Source organism: Stigmatopora argus, chromosome 15 (assembly GCF_051989625.1).
Source record: "Stigmatopora argus isolate UIUO_Sarg chromosome 15, RoL_Sarg_1.0, whole genome shotgun sequence".
In the NCBI taxonomy this organism is placed as follows: Eukaryota; Metazoa; Chordata; class Actinopteri; order Syngnathiformes; family Syngnathidae; genus Stigmatopora; species Stigmatopora argus.
The window spans coordinates 3457309-3482401 of record NC_135401.1 but is presented as its reverse complement, the minus strand read 5'-3'; the positions used below and the strand labels follow the sequence as shown (position 1 = coordinate 3482401).

General features: G+C 42.0%; 1 protein-coding gene across 6 annotated transcripts in view; it reads left to right on the top strand.

The window, feature by feature from the left end:
* Positions 1-25093, top strand: part of ralgapa2 (Ral GTPase activating protein catalytic subunit alpha 2) — a 188374-nt gene that overhangs the window by 74321 nt on the left and 88960 nt on the right. For all 6 annotated transcript variants that reach the window (XM_077620367.1, XM_077620368.1, XM_077620361.1 and 3 more), the window contains exons 5-6: positions 23390-23464; positions 23546-23637. The gene's annotated coding sequence lies outside the window, so the exon portion shown is untranslated. The remainder of the gene's footprint in view (positions 1-23389; positions 23465-23545; positions 23638-25093) is intronic.

Genomic DNA, 25093 nt, shown 5'->3' with positions numbered 1-25093 from the left:
GTTACCGTGGTACCTCTACTTGCAAAGTTATTTGAAGTGGTTTTGTAGCTTAAATTTTTCGTAATCTGCTCCACAATACAATAAAAAAATATATAAATGTATACTAATTTGGAATTTTGATGAAAAATAAAGAATAAAGTTGCATGATCACACTTGGAAAAACTTAAAAAGTATCGTGGAGACGCGGCCCCCTACTAGCCAATTGGAGACCAGTGGCATGTTGAAAGATAACCATTGGCCATCTCAAAAATATACCGTATTTTAACGACTATAAGGCGCACTTAAAAGTCTTAAATTTTCTCCAAAATAGACAGGGTGCCTTATAATCCAGTGTGCTTTATATATGGAAAAAAAATGTGTCATTCATTGAGGGTGCGCCTTATAATGCGGTGCGCCTTATAGTCACGAAAATACGGTAATATCAAATTCCACCAGCATATTTACATTTCGGCTGATGTTTGAATTGTTGAGATTTGAATTTCTTTCGTATCCAGAGACAGAACTTCCCCATTGAAGCGTTTCATAACCTGAATGTAGAGACATTTGTATGTAGAGATACCCCTGTAATAACCAAAAACAACATTTTACAGATAAATATACAGTACAGTGACAACTGCAGTATCAGTGTTCCTTACATGAAGGATTGTCCTTGCTGCTTAAAGAGTCATATCCTGCCGTGATTGGCTAAAGAACGCATGCTCTCTGTATGGGTCCTGTCCCTTCCCTCATCTTTCTTACAAAAGGGGGGGATTTAAGACAGCCTCGCTAGATGTGTAAAAAGCCTTCCATCTCTGAAGGGGTTGGGGCACAGACCACCAGCATTCTCGCGACCCCCCCTCCCCAACCCCCTCGGTCCACGACGCATCCCGAAACAAAAGTGCATTGAGCGTCTCCCCAGTTTTTTGTTCCTCGACCTCGATGTAACAACACCCACAAGGCAGCATAGTCGCTTCCTGTGTGCCTCACTTTGCGATACATTTATTGGCCTGTTCCGTCAATACCGTGTCCTTCAAGTTCCGAGATGGATGTTTGCTGAATGGGTTAACCTTCTTTATATCTGACAGGCGGCTATTGGTGGGCCAACACTTTGAGGGTGATCAACAAAGAGGCTTTTTGTTTCTCATCTTCTGTTTTCTTTGTCTTCCTTTATGCATTTGTGTGTGTGTGTGTGTGTGTGTGTGTTTGGGACAGAGAACTTTATTGTAAAGAAAAAAAAATAGCCTTAAACTTTTCTCACTCTTTTACCCATCTTTTTTTTTACAATGTCGTGTTCTATTCTTTTGGTTGAGTTTCTAACCCGATCCCAGTCCCCTGGCCCCAACCCTGGCTTTCCTGCGGCAGATTTAGCTTTTGTTGGCTTGTGTTAATAGGATTAAAATGGGTTACTACCTCAATCACAGAGAGATTCAAACCATCCCAAATGTAAGTATCTCATGGGGGTCGCGGGGCATTGTGGTCCTGTCTTCTTCCCTTTGGGCTGAAGCTGAAACCCATTGCAAGATGGGGGTGGCAAGGGGTTTGGCCTCTAGGAAAATCCGCAGGATTATGTCAGCACTCATTACAATGTACACAAAGACCCCAGGATCACCGCAAGCACAAACGGAGCAGTTAAGTCAAATAGGGTGGGCCAGGGGTTTCTTTGCTTCTACCCTGACATTGATTAGCCTTTGTGGTCCAACACTTCTCACGTACAGCCGGCGTTTTTTTTTCCTGGCGAAATAGTGCAAAAACTTCAACTTTAAACCTGAAAGCTCCCTTTTCAGTATTTGTGTACGCTGACATTTCACCGTCAAGTCAAAAGAGTGAGAAAAAAAGCACCATCATCCGCTAATCGAGTCAGCTTTTGAAGAATACTCGAATATTACACACAGGCCGACTGTGCCCCGCACCCATACTTAATTAGCCTGCGGATAAGAATAGAACAGGATCCATGCTGTTAATGTGAGGTCATATTGCTCTCCAACATTCCCGATAATGACCGCGTACAATAGAGTCGTGTCCATTAGCCATGTTGAAGTGTCCAGTCGCATATTCGCACCAACGTGCCACACACGCGTTCATCTCGCTCATTTGCATGGAGCTTAAACAAGTGAAAACAGGCAATTACGGGAATAAAACGTCATAAACATGGGAAGGCGATTAATATTCCACTTGTCGTTAGAGCACCGCATGCATTCCAGTTGGAGTGTGTGTGTGTGTGTATGTGTGTGTTTGACTGTTATGGCACCAAGGCTAGAGACACGAGGTGATATTTGCCAGAAACCGATGTTTGTATTCATTTGAATAGGTACTCAGGAACGGTGTCACACTCCATCTTCAGCACACACTTTTATAGGCAGCAATAACGCAATCGGGGAGAAATGGACGTTTTGTGTGCATCGACACAAACACGCGCATATTCATCGTCTTTGGCTGCACATGAATGCCTTTGTCTGTGCACACTTGTGTTAAGCTATGCAAAATGCTCACATTCACTATGCACTTGTGCTCGTGCATACTAAAAAGAGCTGATGTACCAGTAGTTTGTTTATTGACTATCGTGATATTATCAGAGGGACTGCAAGATACCATTTCTGGAGAAATTGTATGGAGGCTCGCTTTGCTTTCTCTCCCATTATTTACTTCCTGGAGATTTGTGGGTAATTTTGACTGGGATGTTCGTTCCAGTCAAAATGGATTGGATGTCTAGTGCTGTCAATGGCAATGAAAGATGAGCATTCATATCTATAGTCATCGTAGTTTCATTAAATTGCATTTCTATCATTGTTATCAGTGGTCAATTAGTTTTGGGTCACTTCCTGTTGGTTTAAGGCTAAATACTGCTCATTTGGAGGCATTCAGAGGTCACTTCCTGTATACATTATGAATCATTTCTTGTCAATTTTAGAGGATTTGTGGGTCATTTCTTGATATTTTGGGGCTATTTTATGTCACTTTCTGTTGGGCAACTGCCACACATACTAAGGGACAATTTAGAGTGTTCAACCAGCTACCCTTGCATGCATGTTTTTGAAATGTGGGAGTACCCGGAGAAAACCCACGCATTGAGGACCCACCTGGGATCGAACCCTCGACCTGACTGCGAGATGGCCACGCATTTTAATCACGAAGGTTGAATTTCTTGAAGAAAATGACAGCCCTGCTGCCTTTTTCCATATCTGTTATTATTATTTACCTAGATTTGAAAATGAAATGACAAAATTACCCTAAAATGGCTTTTTCAAAAATACCCACAGCATATACGTACACATACTGCATCTATGCTGGCCCCATCCATCCTCTCCGGTCTGCGTATTCATAAATGTTACTGGAAAATGTCTTATTTTAGCAATCCTCCAGATAGCCCAGGCAATTTCCATAGCTTTAAATAATGTCAATCTCGGCAAACCCTGGATTGAAGCCCCTGAGCCGGAAGGCGCAATTTCTCTTTTGCCTACAGTCGGATAATTTTCGGAGCTACTGGCAACTTGGGAATTTTGCAGCCTTATCACTCGGGCTCAGCGAAGTTCACTGCCACTAATCGGCGCCGGGATCACTCATTCAAGGATAGCATGATCTTTTTTTTTTCTGGGCACTGACAGCTGTCTGCGCTGAAGCATTAGCAATGCAGATGAACTTGCCTAATAGGTTAATGTGTAACACGTGAAAACGAGTTTAATCCCAAACCAAAGAATCTCCTACTTTCTCCTTCCTCCACGCTGGCGACTCAATTAGGTGCACCGTGGATCCATGTAAATTTACTTAGGACATGTGCCCTCCATTCCGGGCGTTCAAATGTGTGTGCTGGCCTGACAGTGAAGAATATGGCGGCGCGCCTGTCCTCATCACGCCGCAGGCAAACCCGGGGCAGCAATAACGTCACCCTGACAGGACCTCCGTCTGCTTATTTATTCCCTTTACTTACCTCACTGCTCAAATTATCGCTGCTCGCACGTACTAGGCAGCACGCATTTGGAAGTGAATAGCCTTTAGCCGTGCGGATCCTGCGGAGAGGTGATAACTGAGACGGTGTGAGCGGCCGCCATCGCCACGGCGGCGTTCTCAGCCTAATTGGAACTAAGTGCCAGACTCACGTGGGAACGAGTATATGTGCCCATTGATATGCATGTTGGGATGTAGTTCTTATTTCACTATAAATTGAACAGTGGGTTTGCCTATTCAATTCCAAATGTTGCGCTCATGTTTCCATTCCATCTTGCATCGTGCGCCATGATTACGCGTAATAGGCCCCGCCCATGTGCCAGTCGGAAACCCTATACAGCAGGGGTGCTCGATACGGTTGGTAGATATGTCAGGAGCAGCTTGTTTGTCCCTCCTGGCTTGCCGTTAGGTTCGAGCAGCTGCGAGTGATTCATGATTACTTCCGGATGTGTGTATTTAAACACGACTGAATTGGTATTTTTTGTCGGATCGTACTGCGTGATCCTGCATACATCGCTGCAAAGGTACTGTTCTCCATGCTCCGGTTTTGTTTCGTTTGGGATGTACAAGTCCTTGTTATTTCGTAAGGCTTCCTGAGTTATTAAAAATTATTATCATGAGCACAGTTCGCCTCGTCCCCTCCTGCTTCCCCGCTACTGGGTCCAAATCCCTCCGATCGCGCCACAACGTCTCGGCGCGATCGTAACAAGATAGCACGACAGTGACATTTGATCCAGTCTTTTGCTTTCCTAAACATATTATTATAAAGTTGGCTTGTCTGTAGCCAATCAACTCATGAGATAGATCCACTCTTATTGGTGGTCTCATTGGTCGATTGTAACGTGGTATGTATTGTATTATTTTTGGATGAATACTTTTTAAAACCTCAGAATGCACCGAATCCACTAAACAAGAAGTATCGTGGGATTATTATATATTAGCTCACGCAGTGTCAGTGGCCTGGAAAGAAGGTAGATCCTTGAAAAGAAAGGTTTGGACAACCTTTGTATACATGATCAAGTAATGGATACAGTGTGTATACACTTACAATATGCAGCAGTATATAACTTACCGTATTTTGCTGTTTAATATACCCCCCCCCCCCCCCATTTAATATACCCAGGTATATTTAATGGCGCACAAACGGGAAGGTACGATCCACTACGCACTCTTTATGCCGTGACGGAGTGCATCAACGTTTTGCAGACTAAAACTACTTACTGCTCAGATTAAAACTACTTACTGCTGAATAAAGTCTGACTTGGAATTTTAATGAACTTAAGTATCTATAATTATGCCCCCATGAACACCATACATATCTTGCCAAAAAAGTGAGTTGCCGTTTAATATACCCGGGTATATTAAACGGCAGGGGTATATTAAACGATAGGGGTATATTAAATGGCGCACAAACGGCAGGCTCAAAAAGCAAAAATCATTTAATATACCCGGGTGTATTAAACGGCAAAATACGGTAGTAGGTGTCATTAATCGGAGTGAAGACATGCAATTCTATTGGTTCGATTCCATTCACCTAGTCACTCGTTTAGGCGGCAGTCCCGCAAATGACCAAGCAACTGCACACTTCTTGTTTTTTTTTCTCTGCCGCTCCATCTGCCGGCTACTTTGTCCACTTTCCCACTTGACCCCATTGCATGCTGCAACTCGAATGACAAAAAGTGATGTTCTTGATCCACGCCGCTGTTTTGCATCTTGGCTCACATGAGGTCACATTAACTAGTTTTGGTAGTATTTTCAATTTAAAAAGAACTATTGTGGAGCATAGTAATTTATAACAAGGCTGCATGACATCAAATGGTGCTTTTTTATATTTGTATTTTCTCAAAAAAGCTACATTTTTAAAAGCATCAAAGAAAAATGTGTTGAGGTACCATCGTCGACTTGTTCTTATTTCAAATCAGAGTTAGTGAAATGTGTAAATGTATTTTTTAATATATATATGCTTACAGAAATAACACTATCCGGGTACATAATATATGCAAACGTATCATGTTTTAATGCAATGACGATTGGACATTGCTTTGTTATTTAGCTTGCTTCTTCGTTGTATTCCAGTCGATTCTATTAAATATTTCACATCGAGCATGGGCACTTTGTTAGAGAATAAAAACATTTGAGTGAGCAGGGCTGGGGCTGATTTCTCCAAACAGGTAGGAAGTAATGAAAGACACACTCCATTGCCAATTGAGAGCAGAGTGAAATAATCACTGTTTTGGGTTCGGGGAGTGTCAAAACCCACCAATTACCATCCGTGCAACTGTTAACCCTAAAAAATAATAATGCAAAGGCGGCAAAATCACCGAGAAGACAAACAGAACAATCAGCGTGCACTACCCGTCGACAAAGGAGCGGAATATGCAAAAAATGTAAATTCATCGCCTTCGCGTGAGCACTGATTTTGATTTTTTTTTTCCTGTATAATATCCCAACATCTGTGGCATTAGCGTGGGGTCTTTATGTAAAACAGTGTCCGGGAAAAAAGACACAATGCCCAATCTAGCACGGCGTTTTCATCATTAGCGCGCCCTAACTCGCGGCCGCCCGAGCAGGGGAGGGCGAGGCACATTGTGTGCCCCGGCTTGCCAAATTAATTCTTGTCTTGACATCTTAATTCTTAGTTCTCGTGTGTGGTCAAATCAGCCTACTATAGAAAAGCAATCAAGCAATTATTCCCAAATTATATTTGCCCAACACACACTGATTGGTTTTTCCTTTCTTATTGAGTAAGCTCATTAATTCTGAGCAGCTTGCTTGTTATGCCTCTGCCATTACTCCTTTCCCCTCTCATCCCCCCTTCTCTCTCTCACCCTCTCTCTCTCACCCACACTCCCCCGCACCGGCACCCCCTACTCTTCATCATGCACGCTCACTCCCAGAGCCTCAGCCAGTCACACACTCCAACAGATGCAGCCTATCTTCCCGCCCCAGCCTGCCGATGTTTTTGGAGATGACACACACTAGAAAAAGCCCCGTGATCTGTGGCATTGTCTAGCCGCCCCAATTACAATTCCCATCTCTGATTAACTTTGATGTGGAACCTAATGAGATAAGGCAGCTTATCAAGGCAGCTGCCGATAGCGCTCTCATTTTTATTCCCGCGCACTCGCAGGCAAGTGACGACTAATGAGAAGGAGTTTGCCTGGAAATGTCCGGTCGTGGAATTGCTCGTTTGTATTTCATCAGCCGTCGTCTCCAAAAAAAAAAACGGCGCCAGTGTGCAAAAACACTCCACGGAACAGCGCGGCGATGGAATAAGAGTTACCGACATGGTGTACCCCACCTCTCCCCTTCACCGCTTTCCCAACAGCTGCTTTTTTCCTTCTTGGGGCTTTAATGGGGCATATAATTGTTTGCCTTGTTTTGCTGAGAGGAAAAGAGGATTTGATAGGAAGAGTGTGAAATATCTCAAACAACGACTGGATTTCACGAGCTTCACCTGAGTATAAGTCGCACCAGGCATAGAATGCAAAATAAAAGGGAAATATATTTATATAAGCCACAGTTTTTATACTCTATCACAAACATAAAGATATTTAACATTTTTAACTATATACTTTTTCAATTTATAAATATACACACCATATTTAGTCCCTAATTTTATAATAAGGAAGCATAGTAACCGTAAAAAAATGCCTAAAAGTCAACTATCAACTAGTAATGATGTCCCATTCAACATGATAAACATATTGTTAAATTCATGGCTATCCGTCAACTGAAAATTTTATTTTTTAATTGTTTATTTATTTAGTTCAGCTGCCAATTTCCAACATACAAAAGGCAACACCATTTTTTCCATGCCCTATATTATGATTCGTAGGACCGGGAATCGAACCCCAATAAGCACAATGCATCTTTGCAGAAAAATGAACCCATTGGACGTTAGTGTATTTTCCCCACTAATAAAGCTGCAATTAAAAATGAATGATATTGGAACCTAGTAATTAGTTCATTAGTAACCATAACTAAAATTATTTTCTTATCTGTCCTCCAGTGAAGAAATGTAATAATTAATCCCCTTGACAAAGACGCTTGTTCATATTTTATCATCCACAACAACAGGGATGCTCCTTTTATGAAATAATACTTTGTCTTAAAAGCATTTCATTTCCCTCCCGTGAGTCGAACCGCGAATTCTGCCGCACGGACGCTCGGTCGAGAGGCAGGAAGTGCGCACCTTTTGATTTGGAGTATAAAAGTAAATAACATTTGTACATCTAACACATACTCGAAGTGAATGAGCAGCCCCTGAATGTGGTTCTATGAGCAAGTGGAGAGCTCTACAGACTTTAAAGCCGGGGCCCAATTAAGCCTCGCCTCATCGGGAGAGGCAGAGGAGCTGAATGCAGAAGATAATGCCGGCCGGCTCGCTCACTGTAAAATTAGAGAGCGAGAAAAAAGAGAGAAAGAGGAAGGAAGAAGAAGAAGGAAAAAAAAACATCTTGATGAAGAGAGAAGAAAAAGCAAGGACAAGATAGCAGAGGGGGGGGAAGGAAGACGAGAAGAAGTTCCTTTGGGCAAATTCCCTTTGAAACCGGTTAACCAAATTCAACTCTTCATTTTCAAGACAATTAATGGCGCCTCTTTCTTGTTCAGAACGGGCAGCGGGGACGAGGGAGAAGAGGATTTCTTTCTGGCTCCAAATTGCAGCCAATTGAAGGACAAAGCCTTCCCCTGCACTTCGCCAGAATAGGAGTCACGCTCATAAAAGAGTGACGGTCGACATCCAAATCTCATTCAAGGACGCCGTTTGCGCATGCTAATCATAATCTGCAGATGTTGGCCACTGATACACTCATTTATCTATTTGTGTAGCGTGTGCCCATTTGGACCGTTTGCGAAATGTGAAGCTTACGTGGACATCTGCACCATCTCTCATGTTGCAAGAAGACTTCGTACGAGCGCATCTCCATTTTTTTGTTGCTTTTTTTATTTATCTTTTCAAATACGTTTGCTCTCTTTCTCTCCGGGTCGGTCTGAACTGAAACGGAAGAAAAAGAAACACTTGACGGAAAGATCCGTGAAAAAAAGAGGATAGGAAATATTTTCGGGCTATTATTTTTTTTTTGCACGGTCGCTTCAAATGTGTTCGCTCGAGAGGCAAAGAAAACACTTAGGTGTGTGTGTGTGTGTGTGTGTGTGTGTGTGTGTGTGTGTGTGTGTGTCTGTGTGTGTGTGTGTTTATTTCCCATTCCTCTTTAGAGACGAGCGCGAGGCCACGGCTCACTCATCCTTGTACACAGATACTCAGTGCAGTGAAAGATAAATTGCATGGCGTAATGAATTCTGGGATTGCTACCGTCCAAACGGATTTAATATGATTAAATGATTCACACAAATTTAAGGTGGAGCCTAAATCTAAAAAAAAAGATTAGGATATTTTTTTAGAGATCGTTCCTAGATGATAATTTTGTGTTGACCCCAAATTGGATGGTAATTTGTGTAATTTAATCCCTGCATTATTTTATATGTATTTTAATTAGGGAATACAGATGATTTGAAAAGCATGCCCAGTTTTGTGATATGAGGGAAAAATAGTTAAAATTCATTTTAAAAATGTATCATTTGTACAAATCAGTTGGAGGAAATAACCTATAAACTTTAAAATTGTGTATGTCAATCACATTTAAATTCATTTTAAATGAATTAACACACAATTGCCACTCTTTAAAATTCTTTCAACTTTTTTTGCCTTCAAATAGAAAAATTAAGTTTTGTTTTTACGCCGGTCAATATTTCAAACAATTCATAATTCTATCCACGTTGTTCCATCATAAATTATATCTTTTGTTAATGAGCAATGTTTTCAACTTTTTAGAAATCCGACCATATGATTAATTATGCATTGGTCAGGCTCTAACTTAATCAGACAAACATTTTGGAAAAAATGTCTTATGATCGATGTTGTTGTTAATGAACAAGACAAAAAAATGTAACAAAATCTCTCCATAATGAAATCATTATGATTTTAGCAGGCTTTTTCTTTATGTACGAAGCGGGTTGAAAATAACATTAGAGACACATGATAACTTTTCAAAGATCACTTTAATAATATTAGGTCATAACGGCAGTTTTAATTTACACGCTCTAAAAACAACACTACTATTGTTTTTCCTTCTAGAAAATAAAGTAAGCACGCTTAGTCATTTGCTTTTGAAAGTCTAACCAGCAAACCGATTGCGTTTTGTGTAAATTGACATGCTGGAAATCCGCATGGCCGTCTACAGGTGATCCGACTTCTGGACCATGATTTTGGCTCTTACCAACAAAATGACTGAGCTGACTATTCTTTTGCGAATTTCAATGCCTCTCAAAGGGCTGTGAGCGCGTGTATGGCTGCTTGTCTGCTTTTGAAGGCTGTTCCTGGATGTTGTTCATCTGGCTCTCTTTGTTGACTTTGTCCAGCCAAATCTCTCGGCAGCTTCTGTTTGAAACAATGGCTCCTGGCGTCCTTCTCAATGTGGCTAGGCCAATCAAAAAGCACAGGGAGGCAAACGCCACCGCGCAGCTGTCCTCCAAACAAAATGAAGCACTTCCGAGAGCCGTTGAGAGGGGCCGGGGCACTGGGTGTACCCTGAAGAAGCCCCTAGCTGTGCTCCCCTAGCAAAATCATTCGGCCAGCCACCCACTCGTACCTTCGTATCACTCATTCGCCATCAAACGACTTCCACCCACCGCCCTTTCGCACACGTTCAATACTTCCCTCACCAGGAAAAATGGACGGAATAGCTTCGGTATCTCTCCTTGACATGCCTCGGCAATGTGGCTTAAAGCAGGTCTGCATTTGATTGTGTGCCACTGTACGTCCATTCATTAACATTCTATTTAAACCCACAATAGAGAATGAAGAGGTTTCCGCGTTTCCCCCCGATCATGCCTGGTCACTCCGAAAGAAAAATTGAATTGAATCCTAGCACACAATCGGATGAAAGAGAGGAAATAAAAACGCCTCCGTTCCCACCCAACGTGCCCGACATGTTCACTTATTCTCGGTAGGAGCAATTAGGAAGCTAAAGACTCACATTTTCAACTCCTTACAAGGAAGGCAAATTTATCTCCAGAACAAACATTTCAAGTGTTCCTGTTGTTGCAATTGAAAATGGTGGATTTGTTTGGAAGGCGGGGTGCTATTCTGAGCGATACGCAGTCATGCAAGGGGTCTTTAAATGTACAAGTCACTCCAGTTATTTACCGGTAAAGGTCACCATTGACATTCTTGCTCATATGGTAACACACTAAAGGTGTTTTTGTAAAACCGATTCGGCGATTTATCCCGGTTTTTACGTTGCACGATTCTCGTATTCATTCAAAATCCCTATAAATTGATCGGTTCAGTGTGTTTTGGGTGGAAATAAACAATAGGTGGCTACACTCGAGCCCACTAGTGAGTCAGCAGTAGTCAACCGCCATGCCTTGACATGTATTAATTGTTTTTGGACCCACAGTCCCATATTAAATTTTAATATAGACTACATTTATTAAATAAGTGGATGTATTTTTTTTGTCTTGCGGGTCTGTGGTGGTCCATATACCTGGAATGCTCGATTTTTGAAAAAATAACAGTTTGTTATTGAGTCCTATACATACTTAAAGATTTTTCATATTTAGAACCCTATATTTAAACAGGTTTGGTCTAAAGCGGGTTTGCACAAAAAAAACAAAGAAAATTATACAAAGAAGGCCTTATGTTGTTTCAACCTAAAACATGTTTACCTCAGTATTGAATAAAATTTCAGACATAAATCGATATAAGTGTACTTTTATATGTATTTTCATTCATTTTCTCTGTACATAAATTGCAACCGTCGTCTCAAAGTGTAGTATCGGGATTAATCGTGAATCGTAATACCAATCGTATCGCTGGATATGAGTCAATACACACCCCTAGTACGCAGTCGTGCAGGGTCTTTAAATGTACGAGCATCGCCTGCTATTTCCGTAAAAGGTCACCCGCTACGTATTTACATCCTTGCGCATATGGCAACACGCACACCCAAACACACACATACACACATGGGGTCTGGAGAATAAGTCTCGTTGACCGGTCGATGATGTGATAGGGTGCTTTGACAAAGGCTGAACATGTTGCTAACACGTTCCCTGTCAGCAGAGGGGCTGCATGGGGGCGGACACAAAGCCTCATTAAAATACATACAGAGGCAGCGCTGCTCCAGTGGGTGGGAAAGATGCTCCATCAAGATGTCGTTATAACAAGGCTATCTCCACCCACTGGTATGTATCTCCCTCGCACTGTCCTCCCCCACGCCTGGACGGAACAATGGCGGGGCTCCCTTTATAGCCCCGTCCGAGCCGTTCCCCCGCGAGGTCAGGGCCTAATCCTCTGGGAGTTCTCGCATTGTGTTTCGGCGAACCGGGGTCAAACTGTTTCAAATGAGGTGGTTTAGTTAAACATCTATTAGGCCAGCCTAGTGTCGAGCCGTGCTCGATTTATGCGCAAAGCTGTCGTGCTCGGCTGTTGTGCTACACCACGCCTTTAGGCTAAAAGTTCCGTCGCGTTGGTAGGGGTAAATCCCGGGCTATAAAACAGACTTAAAAAATCCAGGCTGAGCCCGCGTTTGCCTCCGAGATGTCTCGGATGGGCTGTGTGTTTCAGCCCAGCGGATATGTCATCTTCTTTTCCACTGAAAGGCACTGCGCTGGGCAAAAAGGGGTGGGGGGATTGGAATTAAAGAGCAAAAGTTGAAAGTTGGATCTGTGTTGCCGGCGCCACCATGTAAGCACACGGCCCTGTTAGTGAGGCTGACATTCAAAGAGAGTTGGGATGAGACCACAATCCCACAACCTCCCGCTGTGAGGAGACATTTCCAATGGTGGGCCAATGCTTTGATTCGCATCTTGTGATCCAGGCTGGCGTTACTTTCACAAAACGCACACACACACATACGCCCACGCATGCTTACACTGAGAACTAATGCCATTAGATGTCATTAAATGGATGGTTATTGGTTAACAACTCATTTTTATCGCTCTGAATTGTATATTTGTGTGCATTGCTGACTAGGATTAAGGCATCGCATCCAAGTGATGAAGATGAGATCAGTAGCATGTATGTAGTTTTGTTTTGTTTTCTTTTTTAACATCCGATTCTTATATCGTGGTTTTCTTGCCAATTGCCGTCTTTCCACCTGTTGTCAGTCGCAATTGCTCAACAGGGAGTGAAATTGATTCATAATTGTTTTTGCATACTAAGTAGACAGGCTAATATCCTGAATACACTTTACCGTTGACTTCTTGAAGGGAGTGTCATCATCTTAAAAAGAAAATCGTGCATGCACAATCTGACAAAGCACAATAAGGATTTGCTAGAACTACTTTGACTGACTCTCTAGTACACGGTGAGGCTAGCCCGTTTCCTTTCCAATCAACAGAAAACGCCCCACTACAGATTTGCGTTCACAATTCGCAATGTTCTACGTTCAAACGACACCGTAACTCCGCATGAAAACGCTGTAGTATTCATGCCACACAGTAGGGGACAGTGCAGTTCTCCAACGTGGCAGCCCCAATACACACTCTTCTAAGATCAGGTTGGTCGTACAGACAACCTAAAATATGTTTTAATTTTCCAGTTTTCTCTTTGGACGGATAGACGATCAAAACACTGGACCTCAAAACATAATATTGATATAATAACAACTACGAGCCATGGTAATCGAACTTGACAAATGCCCATGAAGTAGTTGTGTATTGTTAAAAGGATTTGTGTTCATAATACAGAGCTGTTCTAATAGTTTAGTAGTTGGTAGTTGTAATTTTTAAACATAGTACTGTATTTTGCCGTTTAATATACCCAGGTATATTAAATGATTTTTGCTTTTTTGAGCCTCTCGTTTGTGCGCCATTTAATATACCGCTGCCGTTTAATATACCCGGGTATATTAAATGGCAACTCATCTTTTTTGGCAAGATTTGTATGGTGTTCATGGGGGCATAATTGTAGATACTTAAGTTCATTAAAATTCCAAGTCAGACTTTATTCAGCAGTAAGTAGTTTTAACCTGAGCAGTAAGTAGTTTTAGTCTTATATACCCCTGCCATTTGATATACCCCTGACATTTAATATACCCCTGACATTTAATATACCCAGGTATATTAAATGGGGGGTATATCAAACAGCAAAATACGGTAGTCGTTGTTTTCAAATGAATCCCTTCTTGTACGATGTCATTCAAAACTGTGCACTATTGGCCGAAGTTTAGATGAAACTATTTTATTGCCTAGATTGTGCACCCGTTGGAGTGTCTGTCGAGTGGATGTCGTTTATTTGCCGCCCTGAAATAACAATATATGTAATGTAAGAAGCTCCAAATGGAAAAACAATACTTCATTTATGGCTGATTCAAACAGGAAATCCTTCAAATAATGTATGGCTCTCTACCACCACAAGCAATAAGCAGTAATAGAGTTTTACAAATAGACTAAATCAGACATATGGTCCACGGGCTGACTAGGAGTTCCAACCTGGCTCGAACCGGTTTTTGTGACTGACTGGCACGAATGTTCATGGACGACTAGCACCATCAATCATGGCCAGTAAGTTAACTTTTTAGACCCAAAATAGACAAGTCCAGTCCACATGAGATCAACTTGACCTGAATATGGCTCGCCAACCCAACTGGCTTTGACACCCTTGAAGTAAAGGCAAGTCATCTCTCCAAATTACTCAGGCACTCTGCGTTAATTTTGCTGAGCAAAGGTTATGGAATGGTAGCTTATTATTTCACACTCCCTGCAGCACATGCTTAAGATAATAACCAGTTAGTAATTGGTGCTTACACCTTATATTGTCTATAATTGCTGCTATTGCGCCGCGAAATAATCATTGGAATTAACATCTTTTAGGGGTAAAAATATTAGCGTGCAGTATTTTGCTGAAAGAGACTGTTTGAATCGATTGAATTGAATTAAGCCGAGGTTCCGGGAAGTGGGGAATGCCTTTTAATACCACGTTGTGGTGTCAGTGTACTAGTCCGTAGACGCTAATGGAGGTACCAATGGAGCATATTCACAGTCTTGCGTGCGTCTACTTGAATAACAGGTCAGGGATTTCCACGCATAATGTTCGTATGTGTGCCTGAGCACGACTTGGAGTGCGTCGGCGAGAGGAGGCAGGTCTGGATTCAATGCAGATCACGCTCCTCGTGCTTCAGCGGCTCCTCCTTTGTGTCGGCCCTTCCGTCAGCTGTTGACTTCCTAAGTGTCTCGGACAGCCGTCTTTCTGTCCGCTGCCTTGTCCCGCTCACATTTCTGAAGTCCGCTGACTGCTAATGGCCGTGTTCAGACAAAGAACCCACTCTGTAGCCACTTTGCAGGACCAGGGACAACCAGGACGGGCTTCGGGGGGGAGATGGGAGGAGCAGACCCGGTACTGCCTGCCTCTCTACACTCGTGTCACGCTTGTGTGACTGCCACTCCTGTTTGAACTGTCCATCCCAATTAGCGCTAATAAGTCACTTTGTAAGGATGAGCAAGCATTGTGTGCCAAAACACCCCCAGTTTCCACACGCAAACAGTTTTGTTCTCTAAAATATCCTCCCCAACTGGGGAAAAAAACTCCAAGCAGTTCAGGGTAAATTAATAGCAAGTCATTTAAAACAACTGACCTTATTTTTTGCATACCACATTGAAGTTGTTGTCACTGTTGTTTTTGTTTATGATGCTGAATGTGTTATGTTGTTTTTCGATGATTGCATAATAAAAACGTGTCAGGGATGGTTGTAACATAATGAGACGAGTCTCAAATGTTGGCTGACGAGACAAAATGTTACATAGTTTACGTCACAGGTGTCAATGTGGCGGCCCGGGGGCCAAATCTGGTCCGTCGCATCATATTGTGTGGCCCGGGAAAGTAAATAATGGGTGCCGACTTTTTGTTTTAGTATCAAATTAAAATGAAGATTATAGATGTATATTATATTTCCTGATTTTTTTCCCCCTTTTAAATCAATAATTGCAATTTTTTCATCCATGTTTTTCTTTGTGTTTTTAGTTCAAAAATCATTTTGTAAAATCTAAAAATATATAAAAATATTTTCTATTTTCCACTTTAATATGGAACATAATGATTAAAAGAGATTTTCCCTTACTAAGAAAAAAAGCTCAAATAAACATTTTTTTAGATCTATAAAAAGGGAATATTCAGGACTTTTGATCCAGTTCTTTTAATCAATTTATTAAAAAAATATCTAAATATTATTGCTAAAATGGTCCAGCCCACATGAAATCGAGTTGACAGTAGAGTATAAGTCTCACTCACCAAAAATGTCCAATGAAAGGGAAAAATAATATACGTATGTCCCACTGGCGTATAAGTTCTATTTTTGGAGGCAGTTTCTTAATTGATCAGGAACCAAGAACAAACATTACAGGTTAAAGTAATAGTAAAATATAAAAAAACAGACAAAATAGGCACCTGTTCAAGAAATATGTCCCTATTAGATTGTTAAAAAGTTTCTGTTTTTCCAGCGTCACTGTGTATTTGTATTTTTTCAAATTATAGGAAATAATTTCTTTTCAGAGGGCCTGGGAAGAAGTCGAGAACATTCATTTATGATTCCTCAAAGTAGAGGACTTAGTCAAGCTTGGCTGTGCTCGACTGTTTATTGTTGCCGCTTGTTTATTGTTATGCAGAATGCATTAAAGGCAGATTTCGCCCTTATTTTAAAATGTGCTGCCGAAGATTAGAGCGCTTGCCAAACGTTGCGGAAACACTTAATTGATTTCCTTTGGACTGTTTACCTCTACTGTAGCCCTCCAAGAGCCAAGCACGCACTCGCGCACACATACAAACACACACACCTATAGTAAAATTCCGGACCCGTTGACGTGGGTCTGCCAAGAGCCTCATTAGTATTCACAGCGGTGGCATTTGCCAGCCGGAGCGTTGCCGTGGTGATGCTGCCCACACAAGTGATGATAAATGGCGCTTTCAGCTCCTCTGCTTTCCGCAGAGCAGAGCCAGAGCTGAGGAGACGCTGGCTCGGACCCAACGCTTTGGCGAGGCCGCGTCCCGGTGACGCGTGACAACGCAAACGCTGGGCCGCTCGAATTCTGTAGGTGCCGGGGAGCGCTGGCTAAAAGGATTTTGTGGGCTGTTGCGTATGTTTGTGTGTGTATGTGCGTGTGAAGTGTGAGGAGGAGAGGGCACGTTGGGCAAGTGTTCTTCAACTGTCAGCTGTTAAATGAAAGTCACCTTCAATGTTGCTCCAGAGTTCTAATGAACAATAAGCTTGTCAAAACTCACCTCGAAAATATGTATACCGCATTTTCCGGACTATAAGTTTGACTGGGCCTGCGACTTATATATGTTTTTTTGTTCTCTCTGACCACCTTTTTTAGGCTATAGTTATCTGAAATAACTGTCACATTAACAGATGGCAATTTTGTCTGTTGCTGTCCATTTTACTATTGTCACTTTAACGTACGTTTGTTCCTTGTTTTGGCAAAAATAAGAAAAAATGACCTCCCAAAAATGCGCCTTACACTCCAGTGAGACTATCTTTTTATGGTAGTATTACATTTGTGTGTTTTCTCTATTCGCAAGAATTCCACATGTTTCCAATGCTGAAAGTTGAATTCACCTTAGTCAATAAGAGCCACTATTCTTTGATTGGGCTATAAGTGATAGCATCTTCCAATCAGAATGTCACTGAGTGACCTCTTCCAAGACGAGCATTGTAATTCACCTCTGACCACACTGCTCATCTCAGATATCTTCACTATTTAGAAAAAAAGCAGAGGCTATTCATATGTCATCCTGCAAAACACACACACACACATGCTGTCGAAAAGTAACCTTTTGACCAGACACAACACAACGTTATCATCGCCACCAAGTTTCCCCCTTCATTGTCTCGCTCTCTTCAATCCCGAACGAAGCCGTTATGAAATTACAGTCATTCTCACACAGATTGTAAGCAGGCAACCCTTCTTGGTCCACCTGGGGGGTGAACAATCCCCCTTCAAATGCTAGCCTGACCCATCCAAAATCAAGCCTGATTACCCATCTCTAGGACACTAAGAAGCACCTTACTTCAAAAGGAGGAAAGCCAATCACGGCCGGGCAGGGCCAGGGCGGGGCACTCAGAACCCTCGGCCCCGTACCGTACGGGCCAGTCTCCGTGCTCCCAGCCAGAGGGGGGTTTTGGGTGAAGGGGGGGTCGAGGCTATTAAAAGATAAATGTATTTCCCTCTTCCATTATTCATGACGCGGTGAGGTGGGTAGGGAGCAGGGAGCCAGAGGCTTAGCACAGCGGTGGATCCCCGTCAGGGCCGAGGCCCCCTTTGCTCCCGTGAGCGGCAGAGGACCAAGCCGCATTGGAGACGAGGGGGGGAGTCGGCAGCAGCTGCGATGAGAGAGAGGGAAAGATAGAAAGATAACACAGCAGCATGCCTACAGCCCACACATGCATTAAATGTCATCATAATGAATACATTGTCAAAGGCTGAATATCATATAAAAGGAAGTGATAGAATCGTCGCAATGAAAATAAGCAGGCCACTAGCATGGGTTTTTACACACTAATTAAATGATTGCATCTTTTTCAAAAGGATTCAAAAGTAGGCAAGACTCACACAGATCCATAATTATAGAAAGTGTAAAAAAATGTATTATGAGTGTTTTAAAAAAAGGGGGGATTTAATAGCTGCCAATAATTAAATGGAAAAAGAGTATGTAGACTTGTTGTGTTTATCATGCGATGCAAAATTGAAAGTGCGTCAGAGCAGGAAATAAGTCACAAAGAACATGATATTTTAACGCATAAGTTCAAATCAGAGGTTAAATTACCAGAAAAATCATTTTACATAGGAAAGAACTATGGGTGTGGCTCATCTAAGTCAAATTTATCAAATTCAGTAGGAAACCCACAGTCCAACTTTAGCATAAACATGAGAAAAAGCATTATTATATTGTGGTATCTCAAATTTGATCTGTATTTTATGTCTTCAATGTAGAGGGATCTTGAGACCGTTGATCAATAACCTCTTGGGCGCTTATTAACTAAAGGGTTTGCGCAAATATTTTGGAGACATATTGGACTTCTACGCTAAAGTGATCTTTTGTGTGAGACTTCCATAATCTGCAAGGCAAGAAGATTAGGATGACCCCAGTGTCACACATTTGGAGATGAGACCAAGTTAAGAGAAGACAAACACTCAGGAGAGAACAACTGTCAAACAAGCCTCCTCAAATGAATATTAATTGACACAGACTAATTTTGGTACAAGATATCTCCCATTTTTTCCTCTATTAGCATCACAGTACAATTGTTTGTGGCATCACTAACCCTGTTGACCAGTTTTACATTTTCACGAGGAATAACCAAGATCCCAAACTCATCATACGGACGTATATTTGATTGACTTTGCGTGCCAGTCTTTAGCGTGAATAAAGAATAAATGGGCGCTGAAAAGAGTAGGGGTGGTCCAAACACATCAGCACTCATGCTGTTTGCACACAAGAGGGCAGAAGGGTGGGACGGAAGAATAGACGTTACAGAAGAGGGGGGGGGACGTCGTAAGTGCACTTGGACGGACGAGTGTGTCGTATCCGTGTATCTATTTACGGGACGAGCGTGGTCGCTCTACCTTTCCACGCATCCCGTCCTGAATTGGAGGCAAGAAACAAAGCGCTTCATATTTGCGCTGGCGTGTCAAGGATTACTTGTTCCATTGAATGTGCGCCCCCATTATCTGCTTATCACTCTCTGTGCTCTTTAATCTCTTTCTTGTCTCTCCTCAATGGCTTCCTCTCACTGTTTCCAACCCAATCACAAGCGTCGCCTTTCTCCCCCTTCTATTTTTTTAACACTTACCAAAGTGAAAAGGGAGCGGCCCGCTCTGGGCCACCTGGAAGCAGCAGCCGAGCTTTCTCCCAGGCCCGGCTCCCCGCCACTAGCCAGCTGTAGCATTGTGAGCGGCCCGTCTCAGTTAATTCCATGCATTGCAATTGTTGCCGGGCACTGTTTACGGCCGCCTCCCACTCCGCCCGGGTAGCCTTGTCGATTGTCCCGGGGCCTCCCTTGTTTAATACTGTTTTGCAAGTTATTAAGCCCTGGAAGTCCATTAATCACAGTTCACGGGCTGCGTAAGCCCACACAAGGCAGGCGAGGCTGGGGGATGGGGAGGCACACTCGCTCCGCTCAATGGGCTTAGACGGTGGTCCATTCAGATCCCTAACGAGATCATTACCACTAACTAAATACAAACCTGACCCCGCGACCCGCTGGGAAATTACGTAGGAGCACCCAGCTACACAACACGAACACCCGTTCGCCACCAGCGAACCTAACCCCGCCCCTTTTTTTCCCTGTGTGTGTCGACGACGCCCACCCCCAAAGTCTCCCAAAACAAAGTAAGCCCCAGACACCCTCCCCCTGCCACAATACCCCCCTCTTCCCCCCTGTCCATTCTCACTTTCTTGCCAATGGACGGAAAACTAAACCCGTCATCAAAAGGGGGCTAATCACTGCTGTGATTGTGGTAAACCAAGCCTGACAGACATTTCACTGAGGCCTCAATGGCCGTCCCACCCGTCTTTCTCTCTCTTTTTAGCGGGTCTCCGTCCAATGAGCGACAAACACTCCGGGCTTTTCAGATTACGGGACACACAGTGTCCAGTTTGGGGAGGGAGACCACCTGGTTAGCTCATTTTAATACAAAACCAGTTGAGACTCCTCTCCCTTTTTCCCTACGCCGCTAATTCCGGCTCTCGAGTCGAGCTACCGCCGTGAATTCCGTCTAATCCAGTGACCCGCACAGAACATTCCTGGTTTAACACTCCTCGGAAGAGGCTGGATTTGGACGGATTACATGCCTCCAGTTCTGCCCGGTGCCACCTATGGCTCAAAAGTGGGTGGAAGAACCCAATAACAGTGAATCAGAGAGATTCGATTTTTATTTTTTATTCTTTTCAGAAATGTGAACAGGATAACTTGGCACAATTTGAATTATTTACTCCTCGAGATATGGGGTCAACGTCCGAGTGACTCGGGTACCAAACGCGAGGGAGATGAGAAGTTGGTCTTTGTCCTGACTTTCACTTTAGCCCTTCAGCTTATGTTAAGATGTTGTCACTTTCACCATCTCAAGTGTTGCCACTTCAGATGCTGGAGCTTAGCGTTTGTGGCGGGCTAGAGGGGGCCAAGAAAGAGCAAGTGTGGGAAGATTTCCATTTTAACAAGCGCAACTTTGTCACACTGTCACCTGATTACCATGCCTGGCCCTATTCAGCGCCTCCCAACTTCCTATTTCCTCCCGACGGCTCTTCAACGTGGTTCTCAAGACCTCTTTAAAGCAATGTTTCCCATTTCCTTCCCGTGATCAATTTGATTTTCACAGCTTGTTTCTTTCTTGTTGTGTCTCTTAATTGCTTCATTGCCTTTTTGAGTCATATGTAATTGGACGTGCCGATTTTAAATGAGGTGTTACATCCACCATTTTAATCTCAAGATATCAACGGCAAGCAATGAAGATGCAGAGGCTGAATTAAATCTTACTTCACTTGAACGTTGTTCTCCTCTCAACTATACCGTATTTTCTGGACTATAAGTCATACTTTTTTGTAGTTTGGCTAGGCCTGCGACGTATACTCAAGTGCGATTTGTATTTGTTTGTTTTTTCCTCACTCTCATTGCCAATAGCTTGTTATTCTGTGTTTTCTAGGCCATAGAGATGCAAAAAAAGGGTTAAACATAAAAAAGGGTGTTACATTATCAGTGCCATTTTGTCTGTTGTTCTTGACTTCTGATAGATTAAAAAAATTGCCCCCCAAAAATATGACTAATAGACCAGTGTGACTTATGTATATTTTTCTTTTTCTGTGCATTCTTTGGTTAGTGTGACTATACACAAAAACGCCACAGTGTTAAGAGTGTTAGCCCTATGCTACCTTGATTATTATCGTAAACTCATGATGACAATCTCTGGCATGACGAGTGATTTTAACCTATCTCCGGGACGCCCCCGAAACAAGTCACAGATCAGCAACCCCGCGTAAACAAAAACATTGTGAGTGTTCCACATTCAAGAGCGTACTAATTGCAGTTATTCCCATTTCAAGTACTTTTGGCTGCAATTTGCTCAAATCACCATAACTGCAATTTCTCATGTAAACAAATCAACTGTCACGCTGTGTAAAGATATAATAAATAATAAAATCCATGTCGATGCTATGCAAAGCTGTATAAGAAAACCCATGAACTTGGTATATAGTGGGTTATAACTGAAATATTCCAAATGTTCAAGATCATGTATGGCAGGGGTGTCAGACTCGGGTTGGTTTGCGGATCGCGTTAACGTCAACTCGATTTCATGTGGGCTGGACCATTTTCGACATATTTAGATTTTTTTTTAAATAAATGGATTAAAAGAACTAGATTAAAATCCCTGAATATCCAGTTTTTTATAGATCTAAAACAATGTTTATTTTAGCTTTTTTAAATCTATTTTTAGATTTTACAAAATGATTTTTGAACTAAAAACACAGAAAAAAATGATTAAAAAATTGCAATTATTGATTTTAAAGGGGGAAAATCAGGAAATTTAATATACATCTATACTCTTCATTTTAATTTGATCATAAAACAGAAAGTCGGCACACATGATTTACTTTCCCGGGCCACATAAAATGATGCGGCGGGCCAGATTTGGCCCCCGGGCCGCCACTTTGACACATGTGATGTACGGTATTTTCAGAATTCAAATTATGCGAATAAATTCATCTGACTGCATGTTTTCGTTTCTGTGACACTTATTTCAAATGCTGTAACTTCAATGAGAGTTATAATGAGAACAATAATAGATAAAAATGAATATGCAATTCAAGGTTAAGTTTGAATTGCAATAGGACAAGTGGCCGCCATCTTTGTCTGGTATTCTAAAACCCACGGAATGAACACTTCAATGGCCTGTAAAATCCTACTTAACAAAACAGTTGTCAAAATAGTAATTGGTTACAAAAGTACATGACCTATTCTACTGCTCCCACTGCTCTTCTCACAAATAATCTTCCATTTTTGCTTTTTAACTTGGATTACAAGAACAAGTTGCACCGTTCCAAAGTCATTTCAACACACACGTCGACCTGGACAACCCTTTGGATTTCTGCCTGCATGAGCTCATTGACGAATACATTTCACTGAATCTGTCACACAAACGTGGAAGAATTTCGACAAAATGAAAGAGTCTAGAAGAAACTGTCTGCTCCAACATGAAGGACATTTTTTTAATTAAAAAACAAAAATTTGGGGAGATTATTATGTCACATCTGCTTTAGGAAAACCATCTCTGCAAACCAGTTTTCTGTTTTTCACCAGGCACACATTACATTTAATCTGTACGTCCTAATAAATAAAGATTGCAATTGCATTTATGCACTTCCAGATTTCAACTCATCATCCTCTTTATTTTTTCTTATCCGCCTTTCTAGTAATTGCTCTCCTCGGACCAAAAGGCGGCAGATCGGCGGTAACAAATAAAGCTGAGTGTCAGCGCAACCATCTAGGTGAGTGTGTTTCTCCAGTGTTGGAGGAAATGAAGCAAAAATGATGGAGTGTTTGTTTTCTGACATTTTGTCTCTCTGCAGCCTCATCAGGGCTGAGCCTCACAAACGTCAAGTGTTAATTTAGGGCTCCTACCGAGCGTGAGGCTGTCACGGGCGACGCTTGGAGGAGGGAGGTGAGCTCTTGCAGAAAATGACCCTTCTGCTCTGATTGTCTTCTGGCCCGCAGACTGCCACCAAGGGGAAAAACAAAGGCTGAGTGCTAATGCATCTCACAGCAATTAGAGAAGCTTACCTGGCTGCGTGAGCACAACACAAAAAGAAACACACACAAATGGCACACTCAGTACATATACAGTAAATACTAGCTCGTGTCAGCATTGCATGATGGAGAAAAACAAGTACTAATACGCTGAAAAAAGTCATTAGATTCATTTTTTCGGACTATAAGTCGCACCTGAGTATAAGTCCGGCTAGTCAAAAAATGCAAAACGAAAGGGGGATAAAAATATGGTGGTACCTCTACTTACAAAATTAATTGGTTCTGAACGGGTTTCAAAACTTGGATTTTTTTGTAAGTAGAGATGCATTTTAGATGGAAAAAGCTTACTCTGTTCCAAAACTGCCAACTAAGAGTACCTCTAATGTGCCAATTTCAAAATAAATACAGAATTCTATGTGTATTTACATTTCAGGGGATGTTTGATTTTTTTTTTTGGGGGGGGGGGGGGGGGGGGGTTGCATTTTGTAATTTGAATTTCTTTGATATCTTGGAACATGAATTAAGCCTTTTACTTATCCTTAAACTATAGCTAGAGAAACAACATACCAAGCTGTTGGCATTGTCTTAAAAATGAACTTCCTCTGAAATGAGAATTTGAACAGAATACCTTCCTAAAACTACTCACAATGAAGCCTCTGTCTCGATACTAAATATTGGAATGCCATTAAACATTGTAGTCAGTAGTATCTCTACGGGTAGGGGATGTTTTCATATTTGTCTTAAAAGTTTGTGTTCCAAAAGTAAGCCATTTTTGTGATGAAGAGCATTTAAAGGCTCGTCCTACTGGAAGTTAATTCTGTAATCACCTTGGTGGTTAAAAAAAGCCCCCAATTTGTTTGTAAATTCTTTTCCATGTCCTTTGTTTGCTCCAGTGTAGCACAATTCAATCACTGGAGTGCTTCTATCTAGGTTATGCAAATCTGCCATTCTCAGAATGAAGGCGTTTGAATGCCTAGTTCAGCTTGTGAACGGAGGTGCTGACAAAAATGGACATTTTTCCATTTCAATGTGACGCTCTTCTGCTGCTATCAAGGCTACCTTTTTACTTGCTACTTCTATTAAGTGATTCTGCTTCTTGCTATTTATTTTAGCCCAATGTGCAATGTTGCTTGGCTCGTCCGATGAATGAAAAAATGAGAGGTCAATGCTTGTCTTGTGCTCAACTGAAGCAAAACTTCATTTTATAGTAAGGATCATGCACACAGGCATGAAGAAAATGGGATGAAATCGACCACTCGTTAGCCCGTTTTTGAAGGAATTTGTGTTCAAAATGTGCATGCCTGACCATTTTTGGCAAATAGCATATTTGCACAGAAACAGCAAGATAAACGTCTTGTATAGATTTTTGC